The 24,437-nt window shown below is 39.0% G+C and overlaps 2 long non-coding RNA genes and 1 pseudogene across 2 annotated transcripts in view; 1 reads left to right on the plus strand and 2 right to left on the minus strand.

Moving 5' to 3' along the window:
* LOC149117987 (uncharacterized) overlaps nucleotides 1-8,551 on the plus strand; it is a 151,201-nt gene extending 142,650 nt beyond the window's left edge. Inside the window, exon 2 of the long non-coding RNA XR_016206813.1 lies at nucleotides 7,890-8,551. This is a non-coding gene — a long non-coding RNA (uncharacterized LOC149117987). The remainder of the gene's footprint in view (nucleotides 1-7,889) is intronic.
* LOC149117998 (uncharacterized) lies at nucleotides 1,055-11,279 on the minus strand. The gene is made up of 5 exons (XR_016206804.1): nucleotides 10,157-11,279; nucleotides 5,886-5,970; nucleotides 5,373-5,496; nucleotides 2,788-3,575; nucleotides 1,055-2,478 (listed from the first exon to the last, which is right to left on the minus strand). It is a non-coding gene; the product is annotated as an uncharacterized LOC149117998 (long non-coding RNA).
* An 8,438-nt stretch (nucleotides 11,280-19,717) lies between these two features.
* On the minus strand, nucleotides 19,718-20,889 carry LOC149117999 (uncharacterized; annotated as a pseudogene).
* Between the last annotated feature and the right edge of the window lie 3,548 nt (nucleotides 20,890-24,437).

The following is a 24,437-nucleotide window of genomic DNA, read 5'->3' on the forward strand; positions in this document are numbered from 1 at the left end:
AAAGAGACTGAACTCCGTTACTGGCAAGACAGCTACGAAATGCTACTGCAACAACATTTTGAGAATGACAGAAGAAGTCATGATGGTACCCACAAAGACAAGCGCAAAGGCAAGGGCAAATGTAAAAACAAAGCCAAACGTTTAAAACCTACGAGTGGTTGGGAAGACTGGCCCAAAGGAAAGAAACTGAGAAGAAATCTAAAACACGATTATGACACGAACTAAGACCCGTACGCACAAGTATCGCCAACGTGGACGTGGTTTTGACATTCAAAAATGGCTGGGCAAGACACGGGGATTGAATTTCACCGGCCTGGGTACAGTACATGGGACCTGGGACCAAATTGGCCAAGAGACTGAAATGAGGCGATTCAGGCACAATCGTTTGGACAAGAACGCTAAACAACACAATATAGATTACAGTCACGCTAAGAACTTGCAAGACAAGTGGAAAGCGGATACAAAGATGATCAAGGCCATTGATAAGTTACCCGGCAGCAAAACAATGACGGAAAGGATTGTGAAGAGAATCATGCTGGGTAAGAAAAAGATAAAGTTGTAATAAATTTCTCCCTTTGGAGTTCGTGATATTCAATAAACGTTATAAAGACTCAGACGCTTTGTGTTGATGCTTTGTTTTGCTTTTGTTTTGCTTTTGTTTTGCTTTGATGCATTAACGAAGAAAACACTTTTAGTCCGAATTAAATTTTGTTACCTGAAAATGTCCTTAGGTCTATAGTTACTGTTTTACAAAATATGTGGTTTTATGCCCCCTTCCATCGAGTGGTTTTCAATCATATTGACTACACGACTGATTTAAGCCAACAGTCGAGCTCTGTTTGCTAGAGCGCTTAAAATAAAGACAGGAACCTGCTGAGATAATAATTTGGCCATGTGTCGTGGCCGCTTTTAATTGATAAATTACTAACTAATAATTAACTACATCATAACACAATAGTCGTTCATAAAGTATAATATATAGATTTAGGCCAGCCTAAAAGCGGAGCTCCTCAGTTATTTTTCGGAATGTTGTTACTAATGAAAATAATCCAACTTGTATGAGGTAAATTGCGAATGATTTAATAGTTTCAGCCGGAACTAGTATTACATCAGCAGATCGAGGTGTAAGATGGTGTGATTATGAAATATAGAGCCATGATTTCAAGGATTTCTTGGAAGCCACCAAAAATCTTGATCACATAACAGAACTGTCTTCTGTGCTTTTTAGTGGCATTTCTTGTTCTTTCCTACCTTATTCAGAAAGACAAGGCATTGTTATTAATCATTATATTCTTCCTTAGCTAACATGGGGACTCCCACACAAAAGAAGTTTACACATTTTTTTGTTGTGGGGACTGATTGAAATGTAGTGGTTACAATATACTCAGTCCCTGAATCTCTACCAAATGAAATCTCACAAAAATACCAAAACAGTATACATATGTGAAAAGCTGGAAAGTTTTGTTTCTAACTTGTCCCCAAAGATACATTTCGCCATCTTCACTATTGTATGGAGTCTCCTCCTGCTGGAAGGGTTTGCAATAAGCAAAATCACCCTCACATGAATGGTAATTACGATATTTTTTTTTGCTGATCATGAATACTTGCATAGGCTTCTAATAATAATTTTATTATTCAATTTCAAAGTGATTTGTTCTTTTTCTCGACTGACATTGTGGACTACAAGAGCTGTTATTGGGTTCCATTAATTAATTTTGCTATGATTAAATTATACCAAGAATTATCAGTAAGCTAAGAGGAAGTTATATTATGTACGTGTATTTTGTCTGCACTACACAACCAAATGCACTCCAAGGTTATCAGGCATAGGTACATTTGTCAGAAGAGCCCAGCATATCCAAGATATGTTTTGATTGACACATCAATTAAGATAATTTACAGCAAAATGGATAAAAAATACATAAATATCCTACATGCACCAAAGCCAGACATGGGGTTATAAGGCAATCATTTAAACAACAGATTGAAATAATTTATAAATTAGAGAACACTATTTCTAACAACAGAATGGAACAAATTAACCTTATCGGACATTGCAAATGGCAAGGCTGTCTGTAGAATGTCACAAATTTCTCAACCCTTTCTTTCTACAAAAATGCTAATCCTGCAACTTTGCTTAAGACCCAGTTCTCCATTTCGTGTTGGCAAAATATCAATTTATGCCATGTCCAATGCAGATTATCACAAAATTGATTTTAAAGCTCAATAAATATCACTTTAAGCCAAAAAGCCAATTATTTAAATAAACCATGAGTAAATTATCTCTAAGAAAAACTGATTAATTTAAAAGGCACTTAAAAATAATTAGTTAATATGTTTCTTAATAATGTAATGCAGTGTATCTGTCACAATGTTGCAGCTATGATATTACTACAAACAGGATGGGTTGCAGAACTGAACCTCCAAGTCAGTTTATTCAATGAACTTGGTGCAGAATTTATAATCCCATCAAGTTGTCTGTAAATACAGAGAAACCAAACAAAGCATTACAATCATAAGTAATGAATTACTGAACTCTTTTACATGTACTGTATGAACAGTGTATGTTCCATTAATATTGGGGATCTCTCAGAAGCTGCATCCATGATTAATTTGTTCCCAGATGCATTTGTTTATAGAACTTTTCACAAACTAATATCTCTGTCATAACAGTGACCTCTGTGTTCTCCAACAATTAGCACACAAGAAAAATACACTCAGTAAGATATTGTTTACAATAAAAATCAATGCCTATAAGCAATCATAAGGACCTTAAATTTATATTACCTCAGAAATATCTCACCAGGCCATGGTTGCTTTGAAAATCTTTGATGTTTTAATACAGGCTCCCCATCTGTAACCTGTTCATATATTGACTGACAGGAACAGGCATGTAATTCCTTTCTTTGATATACAGTGTACTTCATTGTTAGCTGTTTACTGAGTGTTAGTAGTGAATCAAATGCTAGGGGTTGGTACTCCAACTTTCACTGCGGCAGGCTCTGCCCTGAGATACAAAGCAAACTTACATAACTGTTATGAACTTCGCCACTTGCTTTCGAGAGCAAATGCAATTTGCTTCAAACAAGCAACTGGAACATTGAGGGTTACAGTAATGTGCACAGTCCCAATCACAGGGTCACCCAGGCTGTTTGGTTGTACATATAACTGTACAACTGTATATGAGTTCAGCTTCCAGAAGAAAGTCAGAGTTTGTCAGGATAAATACTGATGTTCTTGCTTACTCAATGAATGAATGTGCAGTTCCAGAAGATATTCACACCCAACACCCATTCACGGCCAGTCTTTAGAAATTCCAAATTAAAGTATCAGGAATCAAGAGCTCTAATAGAGAAAAAACCTCCATGTGGGGTATGAATCTTTTCTTGAAGAAAACAATGTCTGAGAAATCATTAATTACAAAATAATGTTTAAGAAACATCTTACCTTTCAGAGAATTTTGTAATCTACACTGTCTGGCCAGTTCATATACATGTATTTGACAAGTTGACACTGGACATGTTTGTAAATTTGTGCACTGCAACATCACATTACTATGTAGTAGCACTGGCCAACTAAAAACAAACAGCATAATTTGGTTAATTAATATACACTGTACATTATTAGGTTGAAATATTGGTGTAGATTGTTGCACATCAACAGATACAGAAACTATTTGCACCTGAATCATAACGAGTGAAAAATCGTGCATGAGACATTTACATGTACATGTAACAGCCCTCCACCTCAGAACCATCACAGATATGATATGATATTTTTAAACTCTCTGAAATTTCAGATTATTCAAGATTAACATATGCACATACATCATCTGGGGCAACCCTAAAACACTGAATTTGGAAACCGAAATCCAGAATCTAGAATCTGGAATCCAGAATCCGGAACCAAAAACCAGAATCTGGAATCCAGATATTATGAATGATGATGGAAATAATTCACTTCAGCAATGTCTAATAAATAAATATGAGCAAAAATCATTTTGTTGTTATTTATTTTCTTAGCTTTACTTCAGCCACAGACTGTAATTGCTAAAAAATTATTGACTAGTTCTGAACAACCCTTAGCTATATATCTGGCCCTGTTGTTCAAAAGCTGCATAAAGCTATTCATTGGGTACATCACTATCCAGTCAGGGTTACTGATTTTTTGGGTGGATAGAGTTACTCATAGCCTGCGAGCAGGCTCTAGTATCTGTCTCTATTGTCTGAGCAGCCTAAATAGGTGTCTAGTGTTTTTCTGCATTGGCATGTCACCAAGAGCCTTCATGCGGCTTTGCCACTCACACCCCCAGCCCAAACACAAGAGCCTGCTCATAGGCTAAGTTACCCATCTTTTGTTCAAGCTGGCCCTGGTAAGAGCCCGGTTCTTGTCTAGATCAAATTGCTCTGAGAAGACTGGTGAGCAGCACATTAACAACAAGCTATTATAGGCTATTGCAGTGAGTTTCTGGCAGTCTTTTAGCATCTTTGAACAGCATGTGGTCTGATCTGTCAGCAAGTGAGAAGCAGACAGAAGTAAGTGTGCAACATTTCTACAAATTGTTTTAATATGATGGCCGCCAAGAATATGAAATGCTGATTTGTCACAGTATCAGTGTGGAAATTGTGTTAATCTGGAATTGGTCTCATATCTGTTGGAAAAATCAAATTTCATATTTTAGACCAGATGGGTAAGCCCTTGGACTTCGAAATTGGGGGGCGTGGCCGTCAATGTACAGGGGGCTGCCACTGATGGATATCCTGTTCTCTATGACATTTTCTATCTTGTTCAGTATGTACTAGACATAAAGGATAAATTTATACTTCCGGTAAATTGAAGATCACTTATTAAACAAAATGGCAATTACCAGCAAGCTTATTTTAGACACTCTCGAGGTGCTTGGAATAAAATTAAGACGCACTTTACTGAGATTCTCATAATCATAGCCCTCACTAAAAATAACGGTTGCACAATTTCAACAGACGGGGAATTTTTGTTTCAAAAAAGGTTAAGTTTGAGGTCCTTTTTACTTGGCAGCTTACTTTTTACAGTCGAAAAGCTAAGCAAAACAATTTTCACGTATTTGAAGAACTTATATTCTTTGATTTGCGGATTCCGGTTTCCAGTTTCTGGATTCCGGTTTTTGGTTCCAGATTCTGGATTCCGGTTTCTGGGTTTTAGGGTTGCCCCATATTTAACATACTGTTTGCTTCACATTCAGTTTACACATGGCTGTTATCCAGCATAGGCAGACTTATAAGTTTTCCTTCAAAAATATATTGCAACAACTATTGCATCTTTCGTTACCTATTCTTGTGATGAAATGACACAAAATTCAAGAACAAGAAGTCATAAGCATAAAACTAACTTACATGGTAGTGCTTACAGTTCCTCTTACTGTCTGCATATGCTGTCCATAAACTGATGCTGCCTGGACAATGTACTCATTATTTTTCTGATCACACCTTTTAAAACATCACTGTTATATAATTTGTCCTGAAAAAGCAATACATGAAATGTTATGCCTTTGGCACTCACCAAATACCTTTACATGATGTATAATGTACACCATATCAACATTCACGATTCTCTTTACTTTCATTGTAACTCTTTTGTGTCATTTTCCCTCACTTGAAGACAGGACTTCCACATTACGTTATAATTTGCCTCTGGAATCTCTATGAATTCACAGGGAGTGATAACAATTAAATCATGACTAATTTTAGCAAAGGAGGCGTTCAAATGTCAGATTTTAATGCTAAGTTTATACAGTAACTTTACATTACTCTTCGTACATATATATAACCTCTCAATTATTGCACCTGTTGACAGAAGGTGTGCTGGGGGAAGAAATGTTCCAAACTCTCTGAACTTTTCCCCCTTACCTGTAATAGGATGACTATTATGAACTATGGTTTGTAACCAACACCAACATCAGGTTATGTATACACATGTATATTTTGTTGTCGTCTGTAATCATAAAAAAATAAAAATTTAAAATCCTCCATAAAGTTCATACTCAATAACACTGCTACATGTAGTGCTGTTACTGGAAATCAATTTAAGTGAAACTGTTGAAACAGCTCTGTCAAAATTTTTTCTAGCAGTTAAGGTAGGATAACAGAACATACATGTAGCACACAGCAAAGGCTAGAGATACACACATGTTAGTTATCAGTTAGGATTTGGTGAGCTTCTGTGCTGTTGGTATGGTGGAAAATAATAGATTATCAGAAATGAAGGTTCCTGAGACATTTTGACAGCACTGAGAGGAATTAATATATATATTCACAAACGAAGGAGAAGTTCTTGCCCTGTGCAGTTCTCTGTAATAAAAATATCATTTACATATGAGTCATTTATAATATGTGGTTTGTGTTTAAAGCCGATATAATACACACTCTGATTGGCCAATTCCAGTGCATTATTTACATTTACATGGTATACCTCGGTAAAACCATAAAACATTGCGTGCGACTAAAATAAAAAATATAAAAAATAAAAAGAAATGCCTAATTCATAACAATTTAAAATACTCAACACTAAAACGAATGTAATTCTTTACTTGAAAATTATTCTCCCGTAATGCCCATGGGCCAATTACAGGCATGCTAAAAAGTCCTAATACAAAGTAAAAGGAAATTAAGAAAACTATTGTTTTTTTCCGGAAAATTGTAGCGACTGAAGACAATGATGGAACACTCTGAGAATGCATTCTATCAACCTGATGAGATAAAATTTAAGGAGAATAGAGAATTTACGAGGTTATATCACAAACAAATTGGTACAGGACAGGAGAAAGGAAGCTGTACAGCCAGGAAGAAACTGAAACTTTCTTCGACCAGCAAAAAAGTATGCATGCACAACAAAGAAAACAGTCAGTGACATTCATTTAATAAGTTAGTAAATAAAAAATTAGTGTGAAGATGAGAGCAAAGAGAGAGAGAGTGGAGATAGGAGAGCGCTCTCTCCGACTAAATTGTGTATATATGTATGTAAAAGTTATTCTTATTACTGAGAAATGGTCAGGGCAAGAACTTCTATTACACTGTTCAATTTACCGAGTTAATTAGTACTATCTCACTTTTTTGGAACATTTCCATATAAAGTGTAAATACCGCATTGGGGAATAACCTCTTATTAACAAAATACGGTCCATGTACCCCCAACCAAAAGCAATGGCACAAATAACATGAAATAGCCAATCAAAATCAAAGCAGAGCTTTATTTGCAGACAGGATTGCCATGCATAATCGTCTACTCGACATTTTGGACTATATAAGCATTTCACCAAACCGAACTAATTGGACAGACAACAAAATAAAACGAGGAAATCTACATTATAAACACAAGATGCATATCACTACATCTGAGCTCGAGTATCAACAGCAAATCCCTTTTCAATGAACGGTGACCGAATAAAAGAGAGGATAAAGAAAATTCGTTTAAGCTTGCGGTGTTAAAGTTTAAAAATTATTCACGCTTAAATTTGAATATTACTGAGAGTCTGTATTTTTGCCGACGGCTTAATTGAGTTATTTTTTTGTACAAAAAAATACCTGTTAGTTGGCGCGTCGGGTATGTTATGGACGGGTCAATGGATGAGTGAGTGAGTGAGTGAGTGAGTGAGAGATGTATGTATGTCACACCAATCAGATTGGATCTACTATGAACAGCCAATCAAATTTCTTGTTGCAAAGGTAAATGGTACGTGAGAAACACAAGGACTTTGGTAATTGAAAAATAAAGAGTGACGTGTATGTTGCCGGTTTGTGATTTTTAGTCCGGTTTGGAGGGGAGTGTCACAGTTACATACGTACATTGGGTTGTTTTAGAGTGTATAATTTTCAGTGTAATGGTGGCTAGTTATGAACGAGATGAGTCTTGAGTTTTGAAGCAGTTCATGAGTAGTAGGCAAATGGCACGAGATATTTTTATTTTTAATTACAAAGGGTAACTTGATACTTTTGTTTTTCACAAGGAGTTAATTCAATTAGAGGTCACGAATCGTCGGTTCTAGTTCTTAGTACATGTTTTAGAGGAGACGAGACTATTTATATTTGAAGCAGTTCTAACGTTTACAATAGTAAGTGCAGGTAACGATTGTTTTGTTCTTATTGCATGCAAATATAACGAGATATTTTTATTTTTTAGTTACAATGGGTAATTTGACACTCTTGTTTTTCACAAGGTAGTAAATTCAATTAGAGCTGACGAATCATCACCACCTGTTCCCACGAGATGTTTGCTATTTTTAGTTACAAATGGTAACTCGACACTTTTGTTTTTCATATGGGAGTAAATTCAGTTAGAGCTTACAAGTTATCGACTATTGTTCCCAGGATATTAAACAAAAAAGAAGCTTTCATTTCTAGAGTGTTTTTACGTCTCTGCAGTAGCATATTTTTATTTGATGGGCATTTTATGACATTCTTTTCAGTCCGATATTTTTAAAGGTAAAAAGTATGAAAACTGTTCAAATGTTCTTTGAAGACTGTGTGGCACCAAGTTAAAGTGCAATTTAATTAAATCAGACTTTCAACGTGTCAGAGAGGTTTTTTCTCTTTCTTTCAATTTTCGGTGAAGTAGTGTTGTTGCGTTGTGTTGTATAAAAAGGGTAAACTTACGACTCGTATAAAATGTGAAAAGTTCTGTTAACTTGAGTATTTTTGAGCAAAAATTCCTCTTGGGGGCTGGAAGGGCTCCCGAGGGGGTACTCCCAGAAAAATTGGTTGGGGGTGTGCGGCCCACTTCCCAAAACCCTTACCCTATTTATAACCAAAATCTGCGATATTCCTTACCCTATTTATGACCTGACCAAAATTCGAAACCCTATTTACGACCTGACCCTCAAATCAAAACCCTGTTTCAGACCTGCGTTATAATTAGCTCCCTAGTTCAAACCAATGTTAAATTACCTTAAACATATAAATTTGTGAAGGGCTTTTGTTGATTTTCTTTTCGATAATGATGAAAAAGTGGCTTTTTCTTAAAGCATACCCATATCAAGGCTCGAGTGCAAAAACCGTACCCTATTTATGACCAAAATGGCCAAAATCAGCTAAAATCGATACCCTATTTATGACCAAAACGACTGAAAAACCATACCCTTCAGGGCCGCACAGACCTATATAGCCCATATAAGGGAGTCCCCCCCCCCCCCCCGGGGGAAGGGCTACGTGATCGGTGAGTGAGGGAGTTATGCATGTGCGCGTGTCAGACCAATCACAGTGTGGGTTGTATCAAAGAACGAATAAAATTGCTTGTTAGAAAATAAGATGGTATCTACATTAATCTGGAGACGTGTCAGATTACTGTAGTTTGTTCAGTCAAACATTTTATGGCTTACTATTTAGTTATCTTACCGTTATCGATGTAACATCGTATGTACATCATAAACTCCCAGTTTCTTTTTTGCTGTACATTGCAACCAAAAAAACTTGTCAAATCAACCAAATCATTACTGTAAACAGTTCCATTAATGCTCCTATCTCCTAGACTCATAGTTCACAAAAAAATAACTCTTGCACGCCTTGCGTGCCTATGTTTTAGCTATGCAGTCATTTTATTGGCAGTAGCTTTACCGGTCTTCAACCAATTTAACCTCGGAATTCACAAAAGCATTTCGCCAAACCGAATAAATTGAACTAACAAAATGAGGAAATCTCCATACTTTGTAATCACAATATGCAAATATTCACATAGGAACAAAAGTAAATTTAGCAAATCCTGTTCGCTTCGGCTTAAAATGGTTTGTAGACCTTTCTTGGTTCAGTTTTTAACAACAGAAGAACAAATTTTAGCAGTCTACGAAGCGGCAGTGCTAACTAAATCAGAGAAAACTTCAAAACTCGCCCGGCCGTGTTTACAAGTACGATTTTGGTTAAGCTTATTTTTAGATGTGAAGTTATAAGCTTAAATTGACGACGAAAATCGATAGAAAACATAATTTGTTTACAACTTACAGCAACCTCCAAAGCGACCCACGTGTTATTGTTTAGAGACGAGCGAAATTAAAACGATGCAATTTTTAAAATCTCTTACAGCATGGCTTCAAATAAGGAAGACTTTTAATGGATTCCAATTGAAAATAAGCTTATATCGCCGAGGAAACTTGTTAATTTTCATACCAAACGCAACAACAAAAGTCACTTACCGCAAGTTGGCAATTCAGTTCGGCCAGTGTAAATCTTCCAGGCAGAAACTTGCAGCAAAAGTTGTGAAGACTAAACTGAAGTTATATTTTCGATAGATCAACGAATCAACCACTTCTTTCCGCTACGTTTACTGTTTTGCAATTTCTCTAAAACACTCGGGTACGTTTGATTTCTCTTGTTCATCACCTGACCAAATCAGGTGACTTTTGAATTTTCTTGCACGGCTGCACAGCATCACGTTCGCGCGAATTTTGAACTTGGCCATGGGGAGTTCGGCAGTCTTCTGAATCAATTTGTCGGGTACTTTCGCCTCCTTTCTATAGCCCTCGTTAGCTTTGGTTCACGGCATTGTTCGGTATTATTTCACCTCCTTTCTCTAACCCTTGACTAGCTATAATTCACGGCATTGTTCAGTACTGTTTCGCCTCCTTCCCCAGCGCTGGCCCGCTCAGTCTTTTTCGCGATCTTCTTCGCTACTTCTGTGCCTGTTAATTCTTGCTTTCTGTCTTTTGCTTCAGCGCAACCCTGTCTTAAAAATATTAAATCAACCTCCGCTATCGTTTTTCTTTAAAAATCCCGCCAAGAAAAATTGCATTCACCCGCTACCAACTGAGGGTGCATGTCTCTGTCAACCTATTAGCTGGAGTATGGCCGCCATCTTGCGCGACTCCGTCGTCGTCGTCGTCGTCGCCGTCGTGCGTACGCGCCCACGAGCAATACCGCTAGCCATGATAACCATGAGAAAATTAATTCATGGGTTTCCTTTTCTTCCCTATATGGGTATGGGGCTCCGCCGGAGCTCCGCTATTAAGAGGCGCCCTCTGTAATTTTCAACTATGGCCATTTGGACCAGAAAAAATCAAATTCCTCAAACCTTCTCAGATGAATGGTCTAGATAAGTGATTCACAAAAATATAACTTTCAGTTCAATTCGATTCGTATTTTAGCGCTGGGGCCACCATCTTGGTTTTGCCCCTCTGAGAGGGCTTTCAGCGGCCATTTTAGGGCACATTTTTAACAATTTGCCATACAAAGAAAACGATCTAAATCCGGGTAAAAACCCTTTATTCGAGACAAGCAAATGTTTCTTGTTACATTGAGAGGCTGTTTTGGCAATTTGATCATCACTTGATTTTTCTACAGAATTTTAAATTTCTTCCCTTTCGGACTACTCATGAGGCGCCATAAAAAAGGCGAAGTTTAAAGGAAAATATCGCCAAAAGTACATCACTTGAGATCCCAAAACTACCCTCCACTTAAAGAGCAATGTCTCACCTGTAAAAACATGTGATAAAATTTTGGGGCAGTTAAAACTGTAAAATGTTAGAAGAAGAAGTTTAAGCTGTGCTTTTGTCAACAAAGACCGCCGTCCTAATTAGCATAATAACGTGAAAATAACGATGCACAGAGAAAATAATGATATATTCCACTTACCTCCCGACATGTCGACAACTGGATGTTCCACGATGCCTCATGTTGTATTTCCAGTATATTTCAACCACATTTTCGGTGATTAGTGTACGAAATCACGGCAAGATTTCCGTATAACCCCATACATTTATTATGCACACAGTTCTTTGTTTAACTAAACAATAGAGTAAACAATAGCGCTCCTTTGTGTCGCATACTTTTAGACTTAGATTTTTTTTCCAGTTTTCTATCTAAAATACGCAAAAATGGAACGATTTCTTTGAGACTTAGAAATATCATAATTTGGGCCGCATTTACCGTATTTTTAAACTGAACGCAGGCTTAAAACTGCTTAAAATAATAGCGATTTAGACCTGTTCGCTAGTTTAAAAAAGCTTAAAAATACTGCTTTAGGCCTAAGCAAAACCGGCTGCTTGCGGTTAGCGATAATCTGTTGAGCGGGTTAGCCACTATTATACTAATTTTGTAAATGAAAACAAAGTGAAATAAAAATGATTTTTCGAGTGCAAATTCTCAACTGAACCTCGTAGTGTAGTGGTGTGGAAGAGAGACTGGTAAGCGAGAGGTATGCGAAAGGTAAGTGGTTCGAGACCTGCAGGGGTACAAGGTCAAAAAAGGAAAAAAAATGCGCAAGGAGCCTGGAGAATATGGAGAAGAAGAAGAGAGAAGAATGGAGCTAGGGGAAGAAGAGAATCAGCGAAAAGACAGCGCGCAAAAGCGCGCAATGAAATCCTCTTTTATTCATACAGTAAGTAGTAATTATCAATGTATATATTCAATACCCTCGGGAATTCCTATTGTCTTCAAAAACAATAGAGCGCATACATAATTAATAATTCTGCATGCATAATAAATGTATGGGGTTATACGGAAATCTTTCCGCAGCCTTTAAAAACTTCCTGTTAATCGAGGATTCTCATCAAGAACTCGTTTAAGCTCAGTTTTGTTTTGATCTGTTGTGCACCCGCCATTATTCCACAGATTGCGTTACATTTGACATATGCACATTCCAACGGGTAGGGGTAGGGTGGGTAGGAAGTGAAAATGTAACCGACATTAAAGCCATTTTACGCATTTCTGTGGCTAAACTAGTTACTGGCTTTCCCAGACTGATTTGATCATGAGCTTCTGCTTGCAGGTATTTTCTAGGCTATTTTTGCAGGTGGGGGTGGGGGGGGAGGGGGTGTCGTGTATTAAAAAAAAAGGAAAAAAAGAAAAAGATAGACAGTATCAAGTCAAAAGATTATGATCTGTGTATCTTGATCAGCTTTATCAGTTTATCAGTGAGGCCCTATTAGGGGTTTTCAGGATACTGGATATTTGAGTAGAAAATTAACAGGATGCAAGAAATTTAGGGGAAAAATTAATGCGGTAGAGCATGTTAAGATCAGATAAAGCGGGACAGTAGTGTCTTTCGTTGCCGGAAGTGCCATCAAATTTTGCAAAAGACAAGAGACTGACGAATAGTGCACAGGAAGTGATGATAAGCGACGTTTTATTGAAACTTCTTACATTTTCTTAGCCGTATCACTTTTCCATCAGAAAAGAAAATGCTCAGAAAATTACTGAAGGGCAGTTAAGGACGGTGCCTTCTTTTTTAGGCATGGTTTAAACGCCAGGCGCGCACTTGTGTTGGAACTAGTGACGTAATTAACTACCCTACCAAGCGTGCAACTTAAAAAAATTCCTATTGTGGCCGAAACAAAGTTCGCACTAAAATTACGAGCCTGTACTAAAACCGGGATTACCAGAAAAGCAGCATATCGCTAAGCACTAACTGTGAACGGCTTCCAGCTGAAAAACTAGCTTTTATCGTATCCGTAGAAAAAATCATACTGAAATTCAACTGTAGATGGCATAATGCGCGCGCAAAACAACTGCGAGAGACGTCAATGTTTAACTTACTTGGAAAGTAACAGGAAAAAAAGTAACAGACACCGACAAAGTTTTCGAAAGGATGAAACAACTCATTTAACTTTTACCAAGGGGTGATTACAGCTACATTTTATGGTATGAATTGGAAGTGGCAAGCCTATTCGACAATGCATTAGTTTTTGGCTATGAGGAAAAGTTATGTAGACTGTATTTTGGCTAAGCCACAGGAGTGATGTTGCGACGATTCTGTTATTAAATACATACAGGAGCCATAATCGGGGACGGAGACCGTAAGCGCGCGCTATTTCTAGTATTGGGGCTGTTCCTATGACATGGGACAATTTTTCTACCTTTAGAACAAATTGCGCCATCATGTGCGGCACACGCGCGTACATGCTGCGTGGATTTTTGCGGATATAGCGCGGGGAAACGGCGTCCGAAATTCCCGAAAGGTTTGATGCTTTTGGCCCACATATCAATACGTTCATGTCTGTTGGAATTTTGCTTCAGTATTTTCGTCGTAAGCTGCTCCAGTTTGAGTGAAAAAAGACAGTGCCGAATTTAGTTTTGTCCCGCTTTATATCGCTAACCAAGTTGTGTTCCGCTGCTTCTTTCACAAGAGCTCCACATTACTCCACTCTAAGTTTCACACATGTTAAAGATTAACAGCTTTTCCATAACACAGAAAAAAAACAGTTGGATATATTTGGATATAGCACCGTTTCAGGACTTCAAAGTTTCCCTCCTCTTGCCACACGCTTGCGAGGATTTCGCCAGAGTCTATCTCGACCGAAAAGTAAAACAAAGTAATAGCAAGTTTGAGTTTCGCCTGAATTGTAAGCAACGCTTGATGCTTTATCAAGGCCCAATAAGTGACGATACAGTTTATGTTTGTAGATGCTGCTCAGTTTTGTTTGTGTAAAAATCCATAAATTGTCTGTTATCGATGAACAAGAGCGCCCGCCGATATGTGTTTTGTACAATCAGTAAAACATGACAAATTGAACTTTCCCACTTTCGTGTGAAAACGTACATCGAACTCATATAATATCTCTAGTTTTTAAATATGTTTAAGGTTGATAAATGTTTGAGAACATATAAAAAGCTTAGCTGAAAATATGTGAATACGGCAGAAATAATCAGCTAAGTTACGATGCCGCTTTCCGTCTTTAATCAACTCGAAAACCGATTTCGATTTCGTTGGTTGATTTATCAAAACTCGTTGTCTATTTTATTTTCGCAGTGTAAAATTTCACTATGTTAAAGACATACACATGATGTTAGTAGCCTTTTGGCGTTGGTGAAAATTGTTGCAGCACCTCAGCGCAAAAGACAACGAAAGAAATCTTTGTCAAGATTTGTTGACAATTGAAAACACCGACTCGGATTTGAAGGTGCACGCGCTGCACTATGCAAATGAGCTACTTATGTAAGCGTGAGACTTTGCTTTAAAAAACTTTTGCAAACTCGCCAAACAAACAGAAGCAATAAGAAACTATCAAAAACAGGGTTTGGTTACGATTAAGCATTGTTTGGGAAACTCTCAAATTAACTCGATACCAGAGTAAAGAGTTTTCTTTCATAACTTTTCTTTACAGAACAAACGCAAAAACTTACGCGTTCAACTACCGCGAGCACATATTACTATTCATTCACAGCGCGAAATTGAAGTCTTGTTTTCGACCCTGAAAAACTCACCTTTTCCATCAGCTCAGAGCATAAAACTACACATAACAGCCCTGGATCTAATTCCTTGCCTTATTCCCTGCCATCGCTGTGAAAAATCTGCAAGAGAATCTCGCAACTCTCACCATTTGGTCACGCAACGTGACAACATCCACGCGAGAACCCCCGACACGTGCGTGGATCCGCGCGTATATATGACGTCAGGATGGTGCAATTTGTTCTAAAAATAGAAAAATTGTCCCATATCATAGGTGCGCGCTGATCCCAAGACTTACGGTCTCCGTCCCCGATTATGGCTCCTGATACATATCAAAAGTGGTTTTTATGTTACCACTTACCACGTAGTTTAAAGATGTTTTTTAATATGTTTAGTTTTCTGCATGTAAAGGCGAACCTGTGAAGAAATATCTTTACCTTTTTTTCAGAAAAAAGCTACCGTCAGCAGTAGCTAATTATCTCGGAAAAATTAATGACTACCCCCAGTTTTCTTTGTGGATTCTAATAACCCTGGCTAAGATCTACTTTTTCCACGTTTTCTTAATCTGGCGGAAACACGTTTGTATTTTGTAGGCACCATTCGTTATGAGCCTGAGGCACCCCACAGCCGCTAATGTCGTTCAGTTCTGTGATGAAGCACAGATGCATGTCTGCACAAGACTAGTTTTCAACTCTATGCAGGGCGCTTTAAAATACCCGCATCTATCAAGTGAAACCAGGAACCATAATCGGGGACGGAGACCGTAAGTCTCGGGATTCGCGCGCACCTATGATATGGGACAATTTTTCTATTTTTAGAACAAATTGCGCCATCCTGACGTCACATATCCGCGCGGATTCACGCACATGTCGGGGGCTCTCGCGTGGATGTTGTCACGTTGCGTGATCAAATGGTGAGAGTTGAGACATTCTCTTGCGTATTTTTCACAGCGATGGCAGGGAATAAGGCAGGGAATACGTACCAGGGCGCTTATATGTAGTTTTATGCTCTGAGCTAACGGAAAAGGTGGGTTTTCAGGGTCGAAAACAAGACTTCAATCTCGCGCTGGGAATGAATAATAAGATCTGCTCACGCTAGTTGTAAGCTTACGCGTATGTTTTTGCGTTTCTTCTGACTTAAGAATATAGCAAGAAAACTCGCTACTCTGGTATCGAGTTAATTTGTGAGTTTCTCAGACAATGGTTAATCGTCTGTTTTGATGGTCTCTTATTGTTTCTGCTTGTTTGAAAGGTTTTGAAAGGAAGTCTGACGCGTGCAATTAGCTCATTTGCATAGTGCAGCTCGCGCACTTTCAAGGCCGAGTCGGTGTTTTCAAATGTCAACAAATCTTGACAAAGATTTCTTTCGTTATCTTTTGTGGTGATATGCTGCAACAAATTTCACGAACGCGAAAAAGGCTACTAACATCATGTATGTTTCTTTAACATAACCATAGCGAAGTTTTACACTGCGAAAATGAAAATAGACAAGGAGCTTTGATAACTCGACATTGATTCGATCAACAAAATCGAAATCGTTATTCCAAGTTGATTAAAGAAAGCGTCATCGTAACTTTGCCGATTATTTCTGCTTTATTCACATATTCTCAGCTTAGCTTTTAATATGTTCTCAAACATTTATCAATCTTAAAACATATTTAAAAACTATAGAGTTATTGTTTGAGTTCGATGTACGCTTTCACACGAAAGTGCAGCGGAAGTACAATTTGTCATGTTTACTGACTGTACAAAACACGCATCGGCGGGCGCTCTCATTCATCGACAACAGAGAATTTACTGGAATTTTGCACGAATAAAACTGAGCAGTATCTACGGACGTAAAGTTATTGGGCCTTGATGAAACATCAAGCGTTGCATACAACTCCAGCGAGACTCAAACTAGCAATTATTTTGTTTTACTTTTCGGTCGCGATAGATCACTGACAAATTCCTCGCAAGCGTGTGGCAAGAGGAGCTAGGAACCTATGAAGTCCTAAAGCTCTGCTATATCTAAATATATTCAGCTAGTTCTTTGCTGTGTAATGGAAAAGCTGTTAATCTTCAACACATGTGAAATTTAAAGTGGATTAATGTACAGCTCATGTAAACGAAGCATCCGTCGAAACACAACCTGGTCAGCGATATATATATAAGCTTACAGCGGAACATAACTAAATTCGACACTGTCTTACTTCACTCAAACTGGAGCAGCTTACGACGAAAATACTTAAGCAAAATTCCAACAGACGTAAACGCGTTGAGGGCCAAAAACATGAAAAATTTCGGGACTTTCGGACGCCATTTCCCCTGCCCGACATCCGCAAAAATCCTCGCAGCATGTACGCGCGTACGCTGCAGGTGATGGCGCAATTTGTTCTAAAAATAGAATTATTGTCCCATATCATGGGGACAACCCCAATACTAGAAATGGCGCGCGCTTACGGTCTCCGTCCCCGATTATGGCTCCTGGTGAAACACTAATGTCGACGCTTAGTTTTTTAAAGACATTATAGATGCGTTTAAGACACACAAGTTGAATGAGTCATAAGCAATTGGATGAGTTAACTGACACTTGTCAAAAATATCTGCAGCTTGATTCTCAGCGGTTGTTGTGTCTTCTTGGAGGACCTTCTCCTGTCTGTTTCTAAGCTTTGAATTGAAGCCATTCTCGAGAGGAAGGATTAAACGTGGCAAGGAGTCAGGAACTCATCACAGGTGAACCGCCTAATTCTGGCCTCATCTTTTGAGCGCCTCATCTTTTGAATGCCTCATCTTTTGTGCTACAGTAATTGCTTCGACTTTTATGGCCGTTTCCTGACCCGAGAAAAACTTTTCTTGCGCACTGCTTGTCAGTCTGTTGCCTTTCGCAGCATTTGATGGCATTTCGGGCAGCGAAAGACACAAGTATAATGCTGAACAAAAAAAAAACACAAGGAAGAGGCCTTTTATTGGAGTTCTATCCGTATTCTATTTTTAATAAATTAAAATTCTCGTCAAAAACTAATGGCTGTCAATGAGATTAGGATAGTTGTTTACAAATATAGTGGGGAATGTTGTGCCTCGATCTCTTTGCAGACACAAAGGTTGCCATGCAAGAAATTTGTGTTAAACGGTACAGAATTCGGGACACATTTCATTCTCTGTTTATTTCTCCAGCCCCGTCTTTATCCATCTATTCAGTGTAACAAGTGTGGGCTTCGAAATTACTAACAAGGAGCTGCGTTACCTAACCTTAAAACCCCTAAAATCTGATACAAAACTTTCATATTCCACCGTGATATAAGTACTATGAGTCCAGAATAAATGCTTATAGCAGTTGACATACATTTATTTTATCCTAAATAGCTGACCATTGTTGAGGCCCCATAGTGAGAGGGGGGAGGGGGGGTGTCGGTGTATCCCTTATCCTGTTAATTTTTGTCCTAAATATCCTGTATCCTGTTAAATCCAGCTCAACGATTTCCTACTCAATTAATGTTCTGTTTTATCTGATCTAAACATGCTCTACCCCATTAATATTTCCCCTAAATTTCTTGCATCCTATTAACTTTTTACCCAAATATCCAGTATCCTGAAGACCCCTAATAGGGCCTCACTGATGAACTGATAAAGCTGATCAAGATACACAGATCATAATCTTTTGACTTGATACTGTCTATCGTTTTCTTTTTTCTTTTTTTTTTAATACACGACCCACCCCCCAACCCCCACCTACCCTGCAAAAATAACCTAGAAAATACCTGCAAGCAGAAGCTCGTGATCAAATCATTCTGGGAAAGCCAGTAACTAGTTTAGCCACAGAAATGCGTAAAATGGTTTTAATGTCGGTTACATCTTCACTTCCTACCCACCCTACCCCTACCCGTTGGAATGTGCATTTGTCAAATGTAACGCAATCTGTGGAATAATGGCGGGTGCATAACAGATCAAAACAAAACTGAGCTTAAACGAGTTCTTGATGAGAATCCTCGATTAACAGGAAGATTTTAAAGGCTGCTAACAGACTTCTGGGTCAGTTAGGATGTCAGCAAATTGTTAAACTTCTTGTAAACGGCGGCTTATGAGGCGAAAGACAAATAATATTGATAGATGTTATGAAGCGGGCTTGGGAGAGTTGAAATCTGCTTAACCGTGGCGATGTCTGAGAGTGATTTCGTACACTAATCACCGAAAATGTGGCTGAAACATACTGGAAATACAACATGAGGCATCGTGGAACATCCAGTAAGTGGAATATATCATTATTTTCTCTGTGCATCGTTATTTTCACGTTATTATACTAATTAGGACGGCGGTCTTTGTTGACAAAAGCACAGCTTAAACTTCTTCTTCTAACATTTTACAGTTTTAACTGCCCCAAAATTTTATCACATGTTTTTACAGGTAAGACATTGCTCTTTAAGTGGAGGGTAGTTTTGGGATCTCAAGTGATGTACTTTTGGCGATATTTTCCTTTAAACTTCGCCTTTTTTATGGCGCTTCAGGAGTAGTCCGAAAGGGAAGAAATTTAAAATTCTGTAAAAAAAATCAGGTGACGATCAAATTGCCAAAACAGCCTCTCAATGTAACAAGAAACATTTGCTTGTCTCGAATGAAGGGTTTTTACCCGGATTTAGATCGTTTTCTTTGTATGGCAAATTGTTAAAAATGTGCCCTAAAATGGCCGCTGAAAGCCCTCTCAGAGGGGCAAAACCAAGATGGTGGCCCCAGCGCTAAAATACGAATCGAATTGAACTGAAAGTTATATTTTTGTGAATCACTTATCTAGACCATTCATCTGAGAAGGTTTGAGGAATTTGATTTTTTCTGGTCCAAATGGCCATAGTGGAAATATACAGAGGGCGTCTCTTAAGTATTTCTGATAAGCTGACGTGGCTGTATGCGTGAACAATTGTATTAGCTGGCGTAAGATTGGCAGAGTGATTGGTAAGCGAACATCTCTGACTGGAGCTAATTTCCTATAACCCTTAAGAATTTGAACAATTATTGTCGCTGCAGTTGGGTCTTCTACCCCGACTAACTTATGTACGTAACCGATAGCGGAAACGTAAGTGGTCACTGATGAGGAAGCATAGTGAAGAGAAAACAAGTGTGATATAAAGAGAGCTAAAACAGCTGGTTGCACTGGCAGTGAAATAACCGAGGTACCTAGATACTGAGCAGCCCAAGTAGTGAGCAAAGTCCAAGGCCGTCTGTAAACTCTAGCCGAGGCGCTGTTTAAACTGGCAGCTAAAGGTTTCTTAGTTATATCCCTCAGTTCTGTGGTAACAGATGGGGAGGCACGATTGTCGGTTCTTGGTCCGCATCTTGGTCGAGGGACTTGAATTTGTCCACCTGCAACCGCGATAAGGCGTCAGCTTTCGTATTTAAAATCCCGGGCAGGTGGATTGCTCTGAATAGACTATTATGTCTCAAGTAGGACAAAACCAGGGCGCGGACAAGAACCAAGAGCTCCCTGTCCTTTGTTGTTTTCTTATTTATAACCTCCGCTAGCGCCTCATTGTCAGTATGAAACATGAAACATCTATTGGCTAAGTTATCCGCCCAGATTCGGACGCTAAGTACAATCGGAAACATTTCAAGTACTATGATATTCTTAGATTTCCATTTGACGGGCCATTCGCCCACTTATCTCCAAAAACGGCACCATAACCTAAAGATCGGGAAGAATCCGTGCACAAATGTAACGTTACTGAGGAAACCCAAATGAAATCTAAAAAGAATGATTTGCCATTAAAGTGATTGAGAAACTGTAACCACATGTTAAGATCTCCTTCACGTCACGTTTTAAACGAATTAAGTAGGTTGGGCGACGTATACCCACAGTGACGTTAATCATACGTCTAAGAAAAGTCCGACCTGGTAGAACTACTGAGCAGGTGAAGCTCAATAAACCAATAAGAGATTGCATTTCTCGAAGAGAAACCTTTCTACGCTTTAAAAAGTCTTGCAACATGTTCCTACATTTCTCTAACTTATCGTGTGGAAGACGAGCTTCCATTTGATGTGTATCAAGCTCAATACCCGCGAAAGATAAAACAATATGCGGACCTACGAGTTTTTCAGGTGCCATTGGAACTCCTAGCTCATCACAAGTCTTAAGAAATTTAGAGAGACTATTGGAGCAAGTCGAACGGTCGGGCTCAATAATAAGGAAATCATCTAACATATGTAAAATACCCGGAATTCCTAATTTATGTCGGGCAATCCACTCTAAAGCTGAACTGAATGTTTCAAAAATCTTACAGAAGCTTGCACACCCCATAGGGAGGCATCGATCATAATAGCATCGTCTATTGATGCGTAATGAACGCTAGACGCGATTTTAGGAATGTGAGAGTTAACAGATTTACCAAATGGAAAAGACAGGTGATAAATTAAGCGATATTCTCAAGGCGTTTTCTTAGGAATCAGACCTAAAAGCGAGATGCGCAAAGACGGAAGACGCCGTGTGTTAAATGGCCCTACCATACGACCTAAATTTATTCCTTATTGAGCTTTTCATTTGCAGCGTCGGGATTTTGAAGTGCTGACAACAGATTAATGCAAGTGGCCGTTTCTCTAGGTCCAACATAATCAAGTGAAAAACCGTTTAGAAATCCATTAATAAGATATTGTTTCGAAGTTACAGGATAATTAGCTAAGTAAACACTTAATTCATTTACCCGTATTGGTGTTGGTAGAGGTGTTGGCTGGGACTGTGCGTGAGGCAGCAGCTGGAGGTTTTGAAGAACGACATTTAGATGCTGGGTGTGCGGCACCGCATTTAAAACATTCGTGTTTGAAATTACACCCAAAACACTTGTCCCCTTGTTGAAATTTCCAGCAGAAGCCTCTCAGAAAGGGCTGTTTAATAGGCCTAGCACTAGAGCTACCCGACATGGCGGTCTGTGATGAATTCCAGTTCGTGTGGTGCGCCTGCAACCACAATTCCCAGTGGATATCGTCCCATGGAAAAAGTGACTTCTGCATTAAATACCGAAAATTTTCGTCGTAGTATTTCCAGTGGGCATTTTTAGCTGCTAAATAACGCACCGTTGCACTATATTTCATTAAAGCCGGGGCGCTCTCAGGAAAGCGAACCGTATATATTGCAACAAATATTTGAAAGGCAGAAGTCCAGTGATCTATTGTGGTGATACGCTCAGTATTCTGGACAGACTCGAGAGTAAAAATCGGCTGGTTTGACGTGGCTGGTGTTTTGACAGTAAAATTGTATTTTGGGTCACCCGGGATAGAAGAACACTGACTATCGAGCTCGACATACTCATTGGCCCAAATTTTGGCTTGAATTTTTTCAGGCACCCGACTCGCTAAGGGAACGCAAATCAATTTATGTCCCTATTGTGGCCGGTTGTTACCATCGAGAGTGTCAAGGTGATTACGATTCAAAATATCATGACCCTCACCAGTTAAATTGTCTACTACATCAGCAACTGACTCCTGTACAGCTGCAACAGTCTGGGATGTATTCTGCGCCACGTTGATGTTGGTACTGGGGAAGATACCGGCATCAGTAAGACCCTTGATCACTGCCGCTGAAATCGTCGATGTCAAGGCGGGGATGGAAGAACCTGAAGGGATATTTGGAACGCTAGAACTGGATGCGGCCGGGGTCCCAATATCAACACTGGGTACAGTTTGTGGAGATGCTAATGGCTGACGCTGCAGCTGGCTGGGATGAGAACCGTTCAGGCTGTTAATCCCTTGGCCTGTTCGGGCGCTCTTAGACGCAGTAGGTGTGGTGCGCTTCGAGCGTGCCTTTTTGGAACCAGCAGACGTACCAACGGTACCTGGGGCCGCACGGCGTTTTCCACGAGTCAACATTATTGCTGGGTTGTAGAAATCTATAACAGCAAAATACAACAAGTGGGCCTTACGTTTCACCAGATTTCTTAAGGGTGAATATGCGAAGTAACTGCGACCAGGATACAAGAACATTAAGGCAAAGGCTGAGAAATCTACAGGACATTTACTGAGTAAAATATTCAAGTAAGTACAGGAACCAAACAAAAATCAGTAAATCGGCAACATGTTTAGCAAACCCAAAAAATTGAGATGCTGCCAGGAACATACAAAAAAACGGCCCTGACAAAATTAAACTGTTAAAAATCAAAGCGCTTACTAAAAGCGCAAACGTGATAGATCCGACCTGTTTGAAGCGGTCATTGAGGCAAGGCCTTCCCAAGTGTAATACGCTGTAACGCAAACAAAATGGCACCTCTATAACTACGGTAGAGAGCGTAGTTGCCCTGGTCATTAAGGTGAATTCCGTCCCTCTTCAAGATAGTGATCTTAGGTTCGCGCAGGCCTTTGTGTCGCCAGAATTCAGCGAACGATAACGGTTCAAGAACCACGTCCAGGTAGTTATTCAATGTGTCTGCAGAAGAATTATACCGTGGACAATGGCAAGGAAGTGTCGCTCTGTGGATGACCTGATATAACACTATAAAGGCTACATTGCACTCCTCGTGAAGTTTACAAACTAAACTCTCGATAGAGGAAACCACGGTTTCGGGGCAATGCCCAGCCTCACATAGGTCATTAGACCCAATCTCTAAAACAACAATATCAGGCCGCAAAGCTCTAACGTGGTCCAGGTCAAATGCCAGAATTTTAGCGACAGTTCGTCCCCCAATCCCCAAAAACTTAATTTCTACTGAGGACAAATCAAGTCCGGGAAAAGTTCTAGAATGAAGGCCTTCATAAAGGAAAAATTGAAAACGTCTCACAAACGAGTGCCCCAAAATAAGAACTTTGCTCTTGCTATCCATAGCAAAAATACGAGAGAAATATATCTGTTATAGATATATACGGTAAATAAAAGGAGAAAGTACTTAACTTTGTTTCCTTGCTTGCTTTGATTGCTTGAACGACTTCAAGATTTAGCGTTACAGACTAAGAGGGCGAGTCACAGCTAGCATCGCTCTTTTACCCTCTTGTGCTCCAGGAAAACGAGGCTATGTACTTTTACTGAATAGGGTGTGACAATTACACAATCCTACTTTCTATTGTAATGAAATTGCCTGACTGTCTCGTGATTCTTGCACAACTCCAAAGTATTGTCTAAGGTATCAAATGACGGTAATACGAACGCAGCAATCTACCCACCTTTACCCTTGAATGACCTACACATGTCATGTCAACACCCGATACAAATTAAATGTATAAACGAGGAGGTGACATAAAAACTTTTATTTGCATGCAAACAAATTCATTTACCACGGGAGTAAAAGCGTTAAGTTAAAGCAATAACATCATTTGTTAACAGACAATTATTTTCGGTGTTTAAGTACGTAAAACGAAAAAGTA

The sequence above is a fragment of the Orbicella faveolata genome, unplaced genomic scaffold (genome assembly GCF_042242905.1).
Source record: "Orbicella faveolata isolate gen_17 unplaced genomic scaffold, um_ofav_v1 contig_1, whole genome shotgun sequence".
In the NCBI taxonomy this organism is placed as follows: domain Eukaryota; kingdom Metazoa; phylum Cnidaria; class Anthozoa; order Scleractinia; family Merulinidae; genus Orbicella; species Orbicella faveolata.